Raw genomic sequence first — 15,048 nt, 5'->3', positions numbered from 1 at the left:
GTATTTTTGGTTTTTCCACTTTTCCATTGAGCAATAATATATATTCTCTAACAATCAAAAGCTTACCTTTCCTTTTCAATGGAAGGAGAAACCATAGAGATGTTGTGAGGATCCAAAGATGGTAAGATAAGGTAATGTTCTTCTTTGGTTTTCTTAGAAGATCTAATGGTTTTCTTGTAGTGATAGAAATGAGAAGAAGAAAATGTTAAAAATGAGATTCATTGTTTTCTAATCTCCTTTGTTTTTTAGTGGTTAGATTAGAAAATAATTTAATGTCTTGAGTTTTATGATATGTGATGAATGTGTAAATAATCTAGTAGATTATTGGGTAATATGCTTGCATGTCATAGAATTGTCCTATTTTGTGTTAATGGGAAATTATTTGAATGACAACTATATGAGTTTTATATGACATGCCTATATATTGATTTTGTGAATCAATAGAAATGTGAAATCATATGTGTATGATATTATTAATTCATGTTTCATATTAATAAAGAGCCATATTAGTTGACAACAATGTGAAATTATATTGAAATATAATCATGCAAACATTTGTGAGATGTTAATATGTTTATCCTATATTATTGCAATGTGATGAGTTACCATTTATTTGGTAAATAAAAGGAATTATTTGAGAAATGAAATTTCCCATTTAAGTGTTTATCATCTCACTTTATGAGATAAGAAAAGATGAAGCTAAGGGGGGTTACATCTTTTAATGGTAGTGTCTTGCCATTGCAAGAAAAATGGATCAAAGTGGATTAAAAAAAAAAAGTATGAGATGACATATTTACTCAATAGACTTATAGTCTAAAGAATGGTCAAAAGAGAAAATATTTGAGAATTATTTAGTGACAATAATTCTTAAATATTGAATATCTCAATGAGGAGACATTACAAAATTGGAGAAGCAATTTTTAATCTTTACACCAATGGTGAATAAAAGAGAACTTTATTAATTTTTGTAGAGTCCAAGAACTTTACTTAGCTAATTGTTTAGTAGTATTATAGTATGTTTAGTGTTATCTTTGTTACTATGGATTTTTGGTTCAGACCGGGAATTATTTGGACACTCATAGTAGTACTTATAGATTTTCTAAGTTTAATCTATAGTTTAAGAATATTAAGTATAACCTAAGGTTTTATTAATGTGACTGATATTAAGGATTATATTTATTATATTATAAGGTTTAGACATCAACCAATAGGATTTTAAGCACATGTTATGAATGGTGATTAAGGATTAAAGATTTTTGAGGATTTAATTTAATAAGGAGTAAAGTTTGAATGTTATAGGGTCAGTCAGCAGCTTTGAGTACGTTGAGGGCTTAGTCAAGGATGTTTACTCCATTCAAACTTAGCTAAAAATGTGTAATTTTGTGTTTAATTATTCAGCGTGTGCCGATATATCGCAGCACGTAAATACGGAAAACACGAAACGATGCACGGTCGCCTCGGGCATACTGGCCCAGGCGATATATCGCCTACAGGGGGCGATATATCGCCTCCTCCAGTATGTTTTCAAAAAAATTTGAATTCATTTCCTTTCAGCCATTCAAACTCCTTCAACAGTCCAGCATCTTTTGAACGAGTCTTCAGCCTCTACTGAACGATTATTCAAATGATTTTCACCTAAAAAGCCATTATTTTTATTCAAGTAAAATCAAGATATTTTCATTGCCAAACTCTATAAATAGGACCTAGTACCCAGCCATTATTCACCATTTGCTCTAAGTTCAGAAGCTGCTAGTGTTAAGTGAGTGTGAGAGTGTAAACACCTGGTTTGGGAAAAACTATAAGCTTAAACATCATAAGCTTATCAAACACTTTGGGAAGTGAGTTCTATAGTATTTCGGTGGAGGTGTAGATTGGTCTTTCAAGTCTTTGAGGTAACCAAAACTCTAGTTCCTTTCTGTATTATGTTATTTTCTTTCTCATAGTCTTCTACTCAATCTCTAACCTTAATCTTCATTTTGGTTAGGGAATCTAAGTTCTTGAGCACATAAGTTCGGTAAGCATGTTTCTCAAATGGTTTAGTCGTTCCATCTCTTTCATTTCATCTCCTTTCTTTAGACTCACTCTTTCTTATGGTTTTAGGAGTGTTCCAAAAAGTCCCAACTCAGTCCACATATCCCGGTAACTTTGGTAAGGAAAATAGGCTAGAATCAATATGTTATGTGCTTATGTTATCTATATGTTTTATGTTATTAAATGTGTTATGATATGTATGTATGTTTGTAGGCTTGGGCATATGACCCATATGGCTAACAAGACCCCAAATGGGTTATGGGCATATGACCTACTTAGCTAGTAGGACCCCACTAATCCCATGGGCATATGCTTGTTTAGTCTATGGGACCCCAAGTAATAATGGCCATTATAATAAGTGTATGTTATATGTATTATGTTAAGTCTTTATGTTTCTTATGAAATTATGTGTATGACTATGTGTTAGATTTTCCTTGCTGGGCATTAGGCTCATTCCTTTCTGTTTTATGTGCAGGAAAATAAGCTTTAGAGGCGGTAAGATTCGTGACGCTTAGAGGATGTGTATCGATGGTGAATGGAGTCAAGGGGCCGAGCGTTATTCGATTCGAGGATGTAGTCTCATTTTATGTTTTTATGATTTTATGTGTATTTTCCGCACCAATTATGTAATGTCTTTTATTTTAAATCATCTTTTGTTTTTAAAAACAATGGGATCCCATAATCCTTCTTAGTATTCTGTTTATTTGTAAATAACTCTTATTTTGCAAGTTACTCAATAAATTATGGTATTTTCGTAAAAATGTAAGTTTTATGTATAGTTTCGTTAATGGTCCAAATAGTCTAGAGTAGTGGGTCATTACAGTTGGTATCAGAGCAACGGTTCCTTCGCATGAAGTTCTCCTCGATACACATGCTCAAAGCTCTGAATCGGACCGCCAAGTAAGTGTTTAAGTTACAAGTTACTTTACTTATGTGTATAGCTAACAACTTTAGTGTTTATGTTTCAGTTAAGAATGAACGGAGCTTTAACCTACCAAGATATCCGAGCCATTAAGGCCTTAAAAAGAATAAGGGAGCCAAGAAACACCGTAGGAGCCCTAGAAAGGATTACTCGAAGGTTGCTTTTGTTTCACCAAGAGATAGGTGGCCTTCAAGAGGCTAAACAAATAATGCTAAGATCAACCGAGCAATATGTATTAGTAATTAGGTTGTTTAAAGATTTTCATTCTGTAATAGCAGCATTAGAAGAGATATGGGAAGAGATGCATGAGGAGGATGAACTACCCTTAGCAATGAGATACTATTTCCTCTTAGTTAGGTTCACCTCAAAAATTGAGTTTCAGTTCACCAATGAGCAAAAGAATAGGATTCTCACCAACCTTCCTATAGGACGTTTTGATGCTCATGACAATGATGATTATGAACAAATAGATGATGATATGCTAGATGACGGATCGGATGTAGAAGATCCCGATTTTTAGATTAGTAGTTTTTATTTGTTTTATTTACTTTTGATTGTAATAAGTGAAATTTTTTTCCAAATGAATAAACATGCTATTTGAATATCATGTGTGAGTTTGATTCTATTTTCGCAATCATAATAAATACTAAATAAAATGAATAATGACTAAGTTCGGTGAGGGTGGATACAAATCAATGAACCTGGTTTCCTTATTGAGAGTTAGGGGGCCTTAGTAGTGGGAACGATTTTACTGATCCCAGCCCTCCCTCAATATGGTTAACTTTGGAACAAAGATAAGTTTCGAGCCTGAGAATTAAGTCATATAGGATGATTAGAAACACACTTAGAAAATAAAGATGACTTGTTTTTCTAAGTATAGAAACCCGCTCTAATAATAAATAAAGACCTATATAATTTTTCATAAGAATTCATAATAAATAGGTCCGAGTTATGTTTGTTTTAGAATAAGTTTTTGCCTTAGAGCCTATTAGGAAAAGTTCTAACATGTTTCTTTCAACTGTTAGAACTCTGCTACGATGTCTCTCCGAAGATCCACACGCACCAACGGAAACGCCTCCAACGATGTTCCAGCGACCAATGCGGTCCCTACCGTTCGCCGAAGGGGAGTGCGTGCTACTGCTCGCCGCAACGCGCCGGCACAGCCAGCCGACAACACTGCAGAGATTGCCAGACTGCGACAACAAGTCGAGGAACTTCTGCAGCAACAACGCCAGCAGGCTCAATCTCAGCCTCAGCCTCCGCCACAGCCGCAGCCACAGCCACAGCCAATGGCCCCAGCACCCCAACAAGTTGGTCCATATGGGGGATGGCCTATGACGAATTACGCTCCATATCCTGTACAGCACATGGAGCCAGTGTACGAGAGGTTCCGCAAGCAGCACGCTCCGAACTTCGAAGGGACTACGGACCCCTTTGAAGCAGAAGAATGGCTAAGAAATGTGGAGCCGATCCTAGCCCACATGAACCTCAGTAATGCAGACCGCATATCCTGCATCTCGTCTTTGCTCAAGAAAGATGCCAGGATATGGTGGGACTTGGTCCAGCAATCCCATGATGCTGCCACCATGACGTGGACCCGATTTGTGGATCTCTTCCACAAGAAGTACTACAATTCAGCGGTACTTGCTACGAGAGTTGAGGAGTTCACCAATCTGAAGCAAGGGAATTTAACAGTGGCAGAATATGCTCGTCAGTTTGACCTCTTAGCCAAGTTCACGGCAGAGTTAGTTCCAACCGATTATCTGAGGGTGAACAAATTCGTGAGAGGACTCCGACCAAAGATCGAGATGGGGGTGAAACTAGCAAACCCGGGAAACACTTCATATGCCGACGTTCTTGAGACGGCAATTGAAGTAGAAAGGTTGCAGGCCAACGTGAGCAAAGAAGAAGCCAGTAAGCCTGAACCCAGACAGCAGAGCCAACCTCAGGCCAGTCGGAACAACAATCAGTCTAGCAATAGCGGCAACAATCAGTCCAACAACAACGGTAATGGACAGAAGAGAAGGCATCCTGACAACAAGCAAGCCGACAACAATAAAAGGGCACGACCAAATAATGGGGGAAATAGGTCGAGCTACGTGGAATATCCGCCATGTGCCAAATGTCAGAAGAAGCATCCTGGAGAATGCCGCGCCAACACCAAGGAGTGTTTCAACTGTGGTCAAGAAGGGCATCGTAAAAGAGACTGTCCTCAGCAAAAGCCATAAGGGAAGAAGGACGAAAAGATGGTTCCTGCTCGGGTTTTTGCTTTAACCCAAGGAGAGGCGGATGCTAGCAACAAGGTGGTCACAGGTCAGGTTTCCATCCTCAATAATTTATGTCATGTATTATTTGATTCGGGAGCCACTCATTCGTATATTTCGTTAGGAATGATAGATAAACTAGACAAACCTAGTGAAAGATTTAGAACTAGGTTTGCAACCAAGTTACCTTCGGGCAAAGTAGTTCTATCATCACGAATTGTACGAGGCGTACCAATCAAGATTGAGGACAAGGAACTAGAAGGAGACCTGATAGAGCTGGTGATCAAAGACTTCGACGTCATACTAGGCATGGATTGGCTAGCACGGCATGGCGCAACGATCGACTGCAAATGCAAGAAGGTGGTGTTCGAGACTCCTGACGGATAGAAACTTTACTTCATGGGACAAGCTTCAGGACTACGCACCCCGTTAGTGTCATCTCTCAAAGCTCAGAGAATGATGGAGAAAGGATGTCAAGCATTCTTAGCCAACATCACGAATGTGGAGAAGGAGACATCACTTAAGGTTGGAGATGTTCGAGTCATACAAGGATTTCCAGAAGTATTTCCCGATGACTTGCCAGGATTGCCGCCAACTAGAGAAATAGACTTCACGATAGAATTAGTACCGGGCACCGAGCCTATCTCTAAGGCACCATACCGGATGGTACCTACGGAACTCAAGGAGTTAAAGACGCAGCTACAAGAACTCCTAGACTTGGGTTTCATTAGGCCAAGACATTCACCATGGGGAGCTCCGGTACTATTCGTGAAGAAGAAGGACGGAAGTATGCGCATGTGCATAGACTACCAAGAGCTGAATAAAGTAACAATTAAGAACAAATACCCGCTACCTCGGATTGATGATTTGTTTGATCAACTCCGAGGCGCAACTGTATTTTCTTAGATCGATCTACGGTCCGGGTATCATCAGCTCAAAGTAAAGGGAGAAGATATCCCTAAGACAGCCTTTAGGACTCGTTATGGACATTACGAGTTCTTGGTTATTTCTTTTGGTCTTACTAACGCGCCAGCCGCGTTTATGGACTTAATGAATAGGGTCTTCAAAGACTACTTGGATAAATTCGTCGTTGTGTTCATCGACGACATTTTAATTTACTCCAAGGATGAAGTGGAGCACGAGGAACACTTGAGGATGATTTTGACGCGATTGAAGGAACACCAACTCTACGCGAAGTTCAAGAAATGCGAGTTTTGGCTTTCACAAGTGGCGTTCCTCGGGCACATCATATCAAAAGACGGAATTGCAGTAGACCCATCAAAGGTAGAAGCCGTGAAGGATTGGCCTAGACCAAAGAACGCATCAAAAGTAAGAAGCTTCTTAGGGCTAGCAGGTTACTATAGAAAGTTTGTAAAGGGCTTTTCTAAGATAGCCACTCCACTCACTAACCTGACCCGGAAGCAACAAAAGTTTAACTGGAGTGATAAGTGTGAGGAAAGCTTCCAGTTGCTTAAGGATAAGCTTTGCTCAACACCAGTACTTAGTGTCCCAACACCCAACGACAAGTTCGTTGTCTACTGTGATGCATCAAAGTTAGGATTGGGATGCGTACTGATGCAAAATGACAAGGTGATAGCCTACGCCTCACGTCAGTTAAAGGAGTATGAACAACGCTATCCAATTCACGATATGGAGTTGGCAGCGGTGGTCTTTGCGTTAAAAATCTGGCGCCATTATCTTTACGGAGAACGGTGCGAGATTTATACGGACCACAAAAGTTTAAAATACTTCTTTACTCAGAAGGAGCTTAACATGAGGCAGCGCCGGTGGTTGGAATTAGTAAAGGATTACGACTGCGAAATCCTATACCACCCGGGGAAGGCAAACGTAGTTGCCGATGCACTTAGCCGAAAAAGTTATGGGAACCTAGCAGCCTTATCCGGAATAGAAAAGCCGCTACAGCAGGAGCTTATCAGTGCCGGAATAGAAGTGGTTATAGGAAAGCTGGCTAACTTGTCTATCCAATCGAATCTGCTAGAGGACATACGGATTGGTCAGAGACATGATAGCACACTAGCAACACACATGGATGTAGTCAGAGAAGGCAAGACTACAGATTTCTCAATATCCAGTCAAGGTTTATTGAGATATAAGGATCGGGTATGCGTGCCAGACGATCAAAGTATTAAGAAGACAATCCTAGAAGAAGCGCACAACACCCCGTACTCAGTTCATCCAGGGTCTACCAAGATGACTCATGACATCAAGGCAGTCTATTGGTGGCCAGGGATGAAGAAGGACAAAGCGGAGTATGTATCTAAGTGTCTGGTATGCCAGCAAGTGAAGGCGGAGCATCAACGGCCTGCAGGATTATTGCAACCGCTTAGCATACCGGAATGGAAGTGGGACGATATAGCCATGGACTTCGTAACGGGTCTGCCAAAGACGAATAAGCAGCATGATTCTGCTTGGATAGTCATAGATAGACTAACCAAGTCGGCTCATTTTCTGCCTGTTAAGACTTCTTATACGGCAGACCAATATGCAGACATCTACATCCAAGAGATTGTACGATTGCATGGAATCCCCAAGACGATAGTATCAGATAGAGGATCAGTGTTTACGTCAAGATTTTGGAGAAGCTTACAGCAAGCCATGGGTACTAAGTTAAGTCTTAGTACAGCTTTCCATCCTCAGACAGATGGGCAGTCCAAGCGTACGATTCAGATTTTAGAGGATATGCTACGCGCATGTGTACTTGATTTCAGAGGATCATGGAACAAGTACTTACCACTGATCGAGTTCTCATACAACAACAGCTACCAGTCGACGATCGGAATGGCACCTTATGAGTTGCTATATGGAAGAAGGTGCCGATCACCGTTGCACTGGGACGAGGTAGGAGAAAGGCAGCTTCTAGGGCCTGAAGCTGTTAGACAAGCACAAGAAGCAGTAACGCATATTAGACAGCGTATGCTTACTGCTCAAAGCCGTCAGAAGAGCTATGCGGATACCAAGCGACGCGATGTGGAGTTCCAAGTTGGAGATCAAGTCTTCCTGAAGATATCTCCTATGAAGGGTGTCAAGCGGTTCGGGAAGAAAGGCAAGCTCAGTCCCCGATTCATAGGTCCTTTTGAGATATTGGACAAAGTGGGACCAGTTGCGTATAGACTAGCCCTACCGCCAGTACTAGCCGATAGTCACAACGTCTTCCACATTTCGATGCTACGCAAATATGTGTCAGACCCATCTCACGTCCCCAAGTACGATACCATAGCGCTCCAGAAAGACTTAAGTTACGAGGAACGACCGGTTAGCATCCTAGATAGAGGGATGAAGCAGTTACGGTCCAAGAGCTTTCCTATAGTCAAAGTCCTATGGAGCAATAGTTCTGAACGCGAGGCAACGTGGGAGTTGGAGGAGGACATGCAAGGCCGGTATCCGGAGTTATTTGGTAAGTAAATTTCGAGGACGAAATTCTTTTTAGTAGGGGAGAATTGTAGAGTCCAAGAACTTTACTTAGCTAATTGTTTAGTAGTATTATAGTATGTTTAGTGTTATCTTTGTTACTATGGATTTTTGGTTCAGACCGGGAATTATTTGGACACTCATAGTAGTACTTATAGATTTTCTAAGTTTAATCTATAGTTTAAGAATATTAAGTATAACCTAAGGTTTGATTAATGTGACTGATATTAAGGATTATATTTATTATATTATAAGGTTTAGACATCAACCAATAGGATTTTAAGCACATGTTATGAATGGTGATTAAGGATTAAAGATTTTTGAGGATTTAATTTAATAAGGAGTAAAGTTTGAATGTTATAGGGTCAGTCAGCAGCTTTGAGTACGTTGAGGGCTTAGTCAAGGCTGTTTACTCCATTCAAACTTAGCTAAAAATGTGTAATTTCGTGTTTAATTATTCAGCGTGTGCCGATATATCGCAGCTATAGGGGGCGATATATTGCAGCACGTAAATACGGAAAACACGAAACGATGCACGGTCGCCTCGGGCATACTGGCCCAGGCAATATATCGCCTACAGGGGGCGATATATCGCCTCCTCCAGTATGTTTTCAAACGTTTTTGAATTCATTTCCTTTCAGCCATTCAAACTCCTTCAACAGTCCAGCATCTTTTGAACGAGTCTTCAGCCTCTGCTGAACGATTATTCAAATGATTTTCACCTAAAAATCCATTATTTTTATTCAAGTAAAATCAAGATATTTTCATTGCCAAACTCTATAAATAGGACCTAGTACCCAGCCATTATTCACCATTTGCTCTAAGTTCAGAAGCTGCTAGTGTTAAGTGAGTGTGAGAGTGTAAACACCTGGTTTGGGAAAAACTATAAGCTTAAACATCATAAGCTTATCAAACACTTTCGGAAGTGAGTTCTATAGTATTTCGGTGGAGGTGTAGATTGGTCTTTCAAGTCTTTGAGGTAACCAAAACTCTAGTTCCTTTCTGTATTATGTTATTTTCTTTCTCATAGTCTTCTACTCAATCTCTAACCTTAATCTTCATTTTGGTTAGGGAATCTAAGTTCTTGAGCACATAAGTTCGGTAAGCATGTTTCTCAAATGGTTTAGTCGTTCCATCTCTTTCATTTCATCTCCTTTCTTTAGACTCACTCTTTCTTATGGTTTTAGGAGTGTTCCAAAAAGTCCCAACTCAGTCCACATATCCCGGTAACTTTGGTAAGGAAAATAGGCTAGAATCAATATGTTATGTGCTTATGTTATCTATATGTTTTATGTTATTAAATGTGTTATGATATGTATGTATGTTTGTAGGCTTGGGCATATGACCCATATGGCTAACAAGACCCCAAATGGGTTATGGGCATATGACCTACTTAGCTAGTAGGACCCCATTAATCCCAAGGGCATATGCTTGTTTAGTCTATGGGACCCCAAGTAATAATGGCCATTATAATAAGTGTATGTTATATGTATTATGTTAAGTCTTTATGTTTCTTATGAAATTATGTGTATGACTATGTGTTAGATTTTCCTTGCTGGGCATTAGGCTCATTCCTTTCTGTTTTATGTGCAGGAAAATAAGCTTTAGAGTCGGTAAGATTCGTGACGCTTAGAGGATGTGTATCGATGGTGAATGGAGTCAAGGGGCCGAGCGTTATTCGATTCGAGGATGTAGTCTCATTTTATGTTTTTATGATTTTATGTGTATTTTCCGCACCAATTATGTAATGTCTTTTATTTTAAATCATCTTTTGTTTTTAAAAACAATGGGATCCCATAATCCTTCTTAGTATTCTGTTTATTTGTAAATAACTCTTATTTTGCAAGTTACTCAATAAATTATGGTATTTTCGTAAAAATGTAAGTTTTATGTATAGTTTCGTTAATGGTCCAAATAGTCTAGAGTAGTGGGTCATTACAATTTTGGTTAAAGATGGTGATATGTTTAAATTAATCTCGATGAGGAGATAATTTTAAACAAAACATAAGAAATCAAAGTGTTTAAATAAATCAATTAGGGTTTATTTTCTTTGATTTAAAGTGTTTAAAAATTGAAATTTTTATTTTGATTTTGATGAGAAAATCAATGGCTGTCAAATTGATGTTTTCAAAAGAATCTCAAAGTGACTCTTAGAAAATACACAAAAGTTGTTTAAGTGATTTTGAGATTATTTAGACAACTAAAAGTAAAAGTTGCTTTCAAATAAGTGTGCCTTGCTTAAGCAAGTAAATGAATCAAGATAAACATTGAGGTTTTTTTATCTTGATCTATTGAGTGTTTATCATGAAGTTTAAGGACTCACGATGAACTTTGAGAATCATAGGTCTAGATTTATCTTGGAGGATATTTGACTTATTAGAAATGAAGAGATTTCTATTTTAAAGTGATATTTTATTATCACTATGTGAGAAATGTGGGGGTGATGCTCCAAAGTTAATCAATTTATTTTGTTGTTAATCAATTGATTAATTTGGTCATCCTATCAAATAGGTGATTTGGAATTCCACATTTTAAATCACATTGGCTGTATGTGTATAGAATGGATAAATCTAGACATGCTTGGTGTCTAAAGTTACTGTTTGTAATATTTTTATTCAAGAAAGAATCAATTTAAAACATAAAGGAGAATTTTAGAAACAAAGAGATTTATAGAATTAATATTCAAATGTTTATCTTGGATATTAAACTATAAAATAGTGGGGGTGTTGACTATGGTCAAAATCACTATTTTAAAGGGGTAACTATTTTAATCAAACTATGGCTAGCAACAAAGTTTGAATAAAATAATGAGAGTGTCTAAGTATGCATGCATGAGAAAAAGAAATGATTCAAATGGAATCATTTCTACATCTCAAGGGGTGGGACTTAGACTCCCTAAAGAGATTCACGGTTGATGGTAACCTTTCTTAATACTAGTAACCAAACTAGTATTAGGTTCAATAGGTAATAACAAGTCAATCAAGTGAATAGATAGTAGTACTCAAATTTTGTCCCATCTGAGATATGAGTACTAGTGTGTTACCAAAATGAGGGTTAAAATCGAAAGGTTTTTTAATAAAACTCAATCTTGAAGTCATTTTCCAAAATGAGGGTAACAAAATACTGTAAGAGTTCTACCTATATAGACCTAGGGGTGGTGCCGCCCCTCATGAGAATTGGAAGTCATTTTCAAGAAAAGTCTGTGAATGGAATGTGCACATGGCCATTAACAGTGCAAAAGCGAGACATTGAGGTCTCAAGTGAACACAGCAAAGGTGTGTGTGTTATCACCGATTTGTTATCAAGGGATAGTGGTTCAATGCTTCGGCAACCAAAATTTCAACAAACTTTGTGATAATTACACTAAGGTAAAATTCAAGTCGAAAGACATTTTACTTTATGCACCAATGCAAAGGTTTCTATAGAGAGTGATTATTTAATCAAGTGGGGGAATATTATATTTTAATATAATGTTTGATTGATTAAATAAGTGTTACAAAAAGTGATTATTTAATCTAGTGGGGGAATGTTATATTATTTCATATAATATAATATTAGATTAAATAATGTGACAAAATGTGATTTTTCACACAAATGTGATTTGTCACACCTTGTAACATATTATCGAGAGTCACAAAAATTAGACACATGTATGTGCCCAAATGTGACATATTTTGGAGTTACAAAATTAGTTACAAATTTGTAACTCCCAAATATTACCCAATAATGTGTATATTATATGTTAACATTTGAGATTGGATTTCACAAAGTCATGATGATATATGACTATTGGAGACATGTTTTTAACTCCCAATAGGTTTTTGGAGGTTACAAAATCATGTGGGAAAGGATTTGGGACATTTTGGAACGTTTTGGAAAAATAACTTTTTTGTGCTGAAAATGGCCTGGGCCGCGGCCTGGGGGACAGAAGCCAGTGGCTGCGGCCACTGAAAAGTCGTGGCCGCGGCCAGTGAGGCTGACAGCCTATGTGAATTTTTAGTTTTTTCCAAATTGAACGGTTCTAACATCCCAAATAGCTCCCAAATCTCCATTTTAATTCCATAAACATCCAATTAAACATTGGTAACAGCCATGAGGGTTGGTGGAATTTGAAATTCAAAGGGGTATCTCAAACTCTATAAATAGGAGCCTAATGCTCACTTGTAAGACACACCATTTTTCATCCACAAAGCACTTGGCTGAAAAATACACCTTGAGGCTTGATTATTCCAGAGAGTTATTTCCTTGAGAGATCCCTTAGTGCTTAGAGAATAGGGGGAAATAAGCTTTTGGACAAAGGTCTTGAACCTTGTTCAAGTTGGTGATCCCCACTACTCTACACTTTGGTTGAGTGTGAGTTTGTGTTTTCCATTGATTTTTTCATTCAGTAGTTCTTCTTGTATTATTATTGTATTGAGTTTGCAATCCTCTTCTGCTATTTCTATTTACATATTTATTGGTATCTCTTGTTTTAGAGTTTTAGTTCTAATAATTCTCTTCTTTCTCTCTTCTCTACATTTACTTGTATTGTTGGTCATTGAGTTGTAAACCTATTTATCTATCGTCTAGTCCATTGTATTCTTTGCATAGAGTTGTATTTTTGGTTTTTCCACTTTTCCATTGAGCAATAATATATATTCTCTAACATCAATATCAGACATATTAATCAAACCTTAGGTTAAAGTTAATATTCTTAAACTATAGGTTAAACTTAGAAAATCTATAAGTGTTACTACGAGTGTCCAATTAAATCCCGGTCTGAACCAAAATCCATAGTCATAAAAATACTACTACTATTACTATTATTACTAATATCTAACTAGCTAAGTAAAGTTCTTGGACTCTACAAGTCTGTGGAGATTGCTTTTTAGAAAGATGGATTCAATGTCGGGATGGTAAACATCCTTTCTTTGAATCTTTCATAGTGAAACACTCAAGCACCTTATCTATGTAAGTTGCTTGAGATAGAGCCAAAGTTTTATTCTTTCTATCCCTCAAAATCTGGATACCAAGAACATAACTGGCCTCATCCAATTCCTTCATTTGGAATTGAGTTCCCAGCCAATTCTTTATGTCTGATAATTTCTTGACATTGTTTCCAATGAGCAATATATCATCCACATAAAAAATCAAGAATATCACAATGTTGTTTTCTTGGAGTTGCTAAACGCAGAGCTCAAAGCCATAGGTTTTAATGATTTCATTACACCTTAGATTCCAGGAACGTGAAGCTTGCTTAAGTCCATAAATAGACCTACACTTTCTTTTCTTGTCCAGTTACTTTAAACCCTGCTGGTTGATCCATATAAATGGTTTCCTCTAGGTTCCCGCTAAGGAACGTTGTCTTGATGTCCATTTTCCAAATCTCATAATCAAGAGCTACGACTATGGATAAGAGTATGCGAATAGATTTTAGCATGGCAACCGGAGAAAAAGTTTCTTCATAGTCAACTCCTTCTCTCTAGGTATAACCCTTTGCCACGAGTCGAGCCTTGTAAGTCTCGACCTTTCCATCAACTCCTCTCTTCTTCTTGTAGATCCACTTGCACCCAATGACCCTAAATTCACTAGGTGCTTCTACAAGATCCCAGGCAGAGTTACAGTACATGGACTCCATTTCCTGTTTCATGGCTTCAAGCCAAAGATCCTTATCAGCACTACCCATTGCCTGTTTGAAAGACAACAAATCATCGTCACGTGTGTCCCCAATGACCATGTTGGTTTCACCATCCATACGATTGCGGATTGGGGTATGAGAAACCTTCCCACTACGACGATGCATCGTAACTGTCTGAACCAGAACTAAGGTTTCTTGTTTTTCCTCGTTAATCTTGACTTGCGTCACTTGAGGAAGATCAGTAGGAATATTTTTCGTTTTCATCAACTTGCGTTGATGGAATTAGAATAGTAGGAATAGCTAAGTTAGATTGCAATTCTTCCAAGACTACTTTGCTACGAGGTTTGAAATTAGACATGTAGTCCGCTTCAAGAGAAGTAGTGTTTTTAGAAACAAACACTTTCTTATCCTGTGGACTATAGAACAGACCACCTTGAGTACCTTTATGATAGCCAACAAATAAGGGAACTTTAGTTCGCAGTTCTAGCTTTCCTTCCTTTTTCCTTAGGATGTGAGCGGGACACCCTCAGATTCTATAATGACGTAAACTAGGTTCGCGATCATTCCATAGTTCTAAGGGTTTTTTGGAGATAGCTTTAGACGACACAATATTTAAAATGTCACACGACGTCTATATGGCATGTCCCCAAAAAGAGATCGGGAGAGTTAAAGAACTAATCATGGACCGAACCATTTCCATTAACGTGCGATTCTGATGCTTCGCAACACCATTTTGTTGTGAAGTATATGGGCAGTCCGTTGATATAATATCCCAAGTTCAGCTA

The 15,048-nt window shown here is 38.0% G+C and overlaps 1 pseudogene; it reads right to left on the bottom strand.

Moving 5' to 3' along the window:
* Positions 1-14,428, bottom strand: part of LOC133779805 (S-norcoclaurine synthase 1-like) — a 147,618-nt pseudogene extending 133,190 nt beyond the window's left edge.
* Between the last annotated feature and the right edge of the window lie 620 nt (positions 14,429-15,048).

The sequence above is a fragment of the Humulus lupulus genome, chromosome 5, assembly GCF_963169125.1.
Source record: "Humulus lupulus chromosome 5, drHumLupu1.1, whole genome shotgun sequence".
In the NCBI taxonomy this organism is placed as follows: Eukaryota; Viridiplantae; Streptophyta; class Magnoliopsida; order Rosales; family Cannabaceae; genus Humulus; species Humulus lupulus.
The sequence above is the reverse complement of the archived record's forward strand: the minus strand, read 5'-3'. Positions and strand labels throughout refer to the sequence as shown.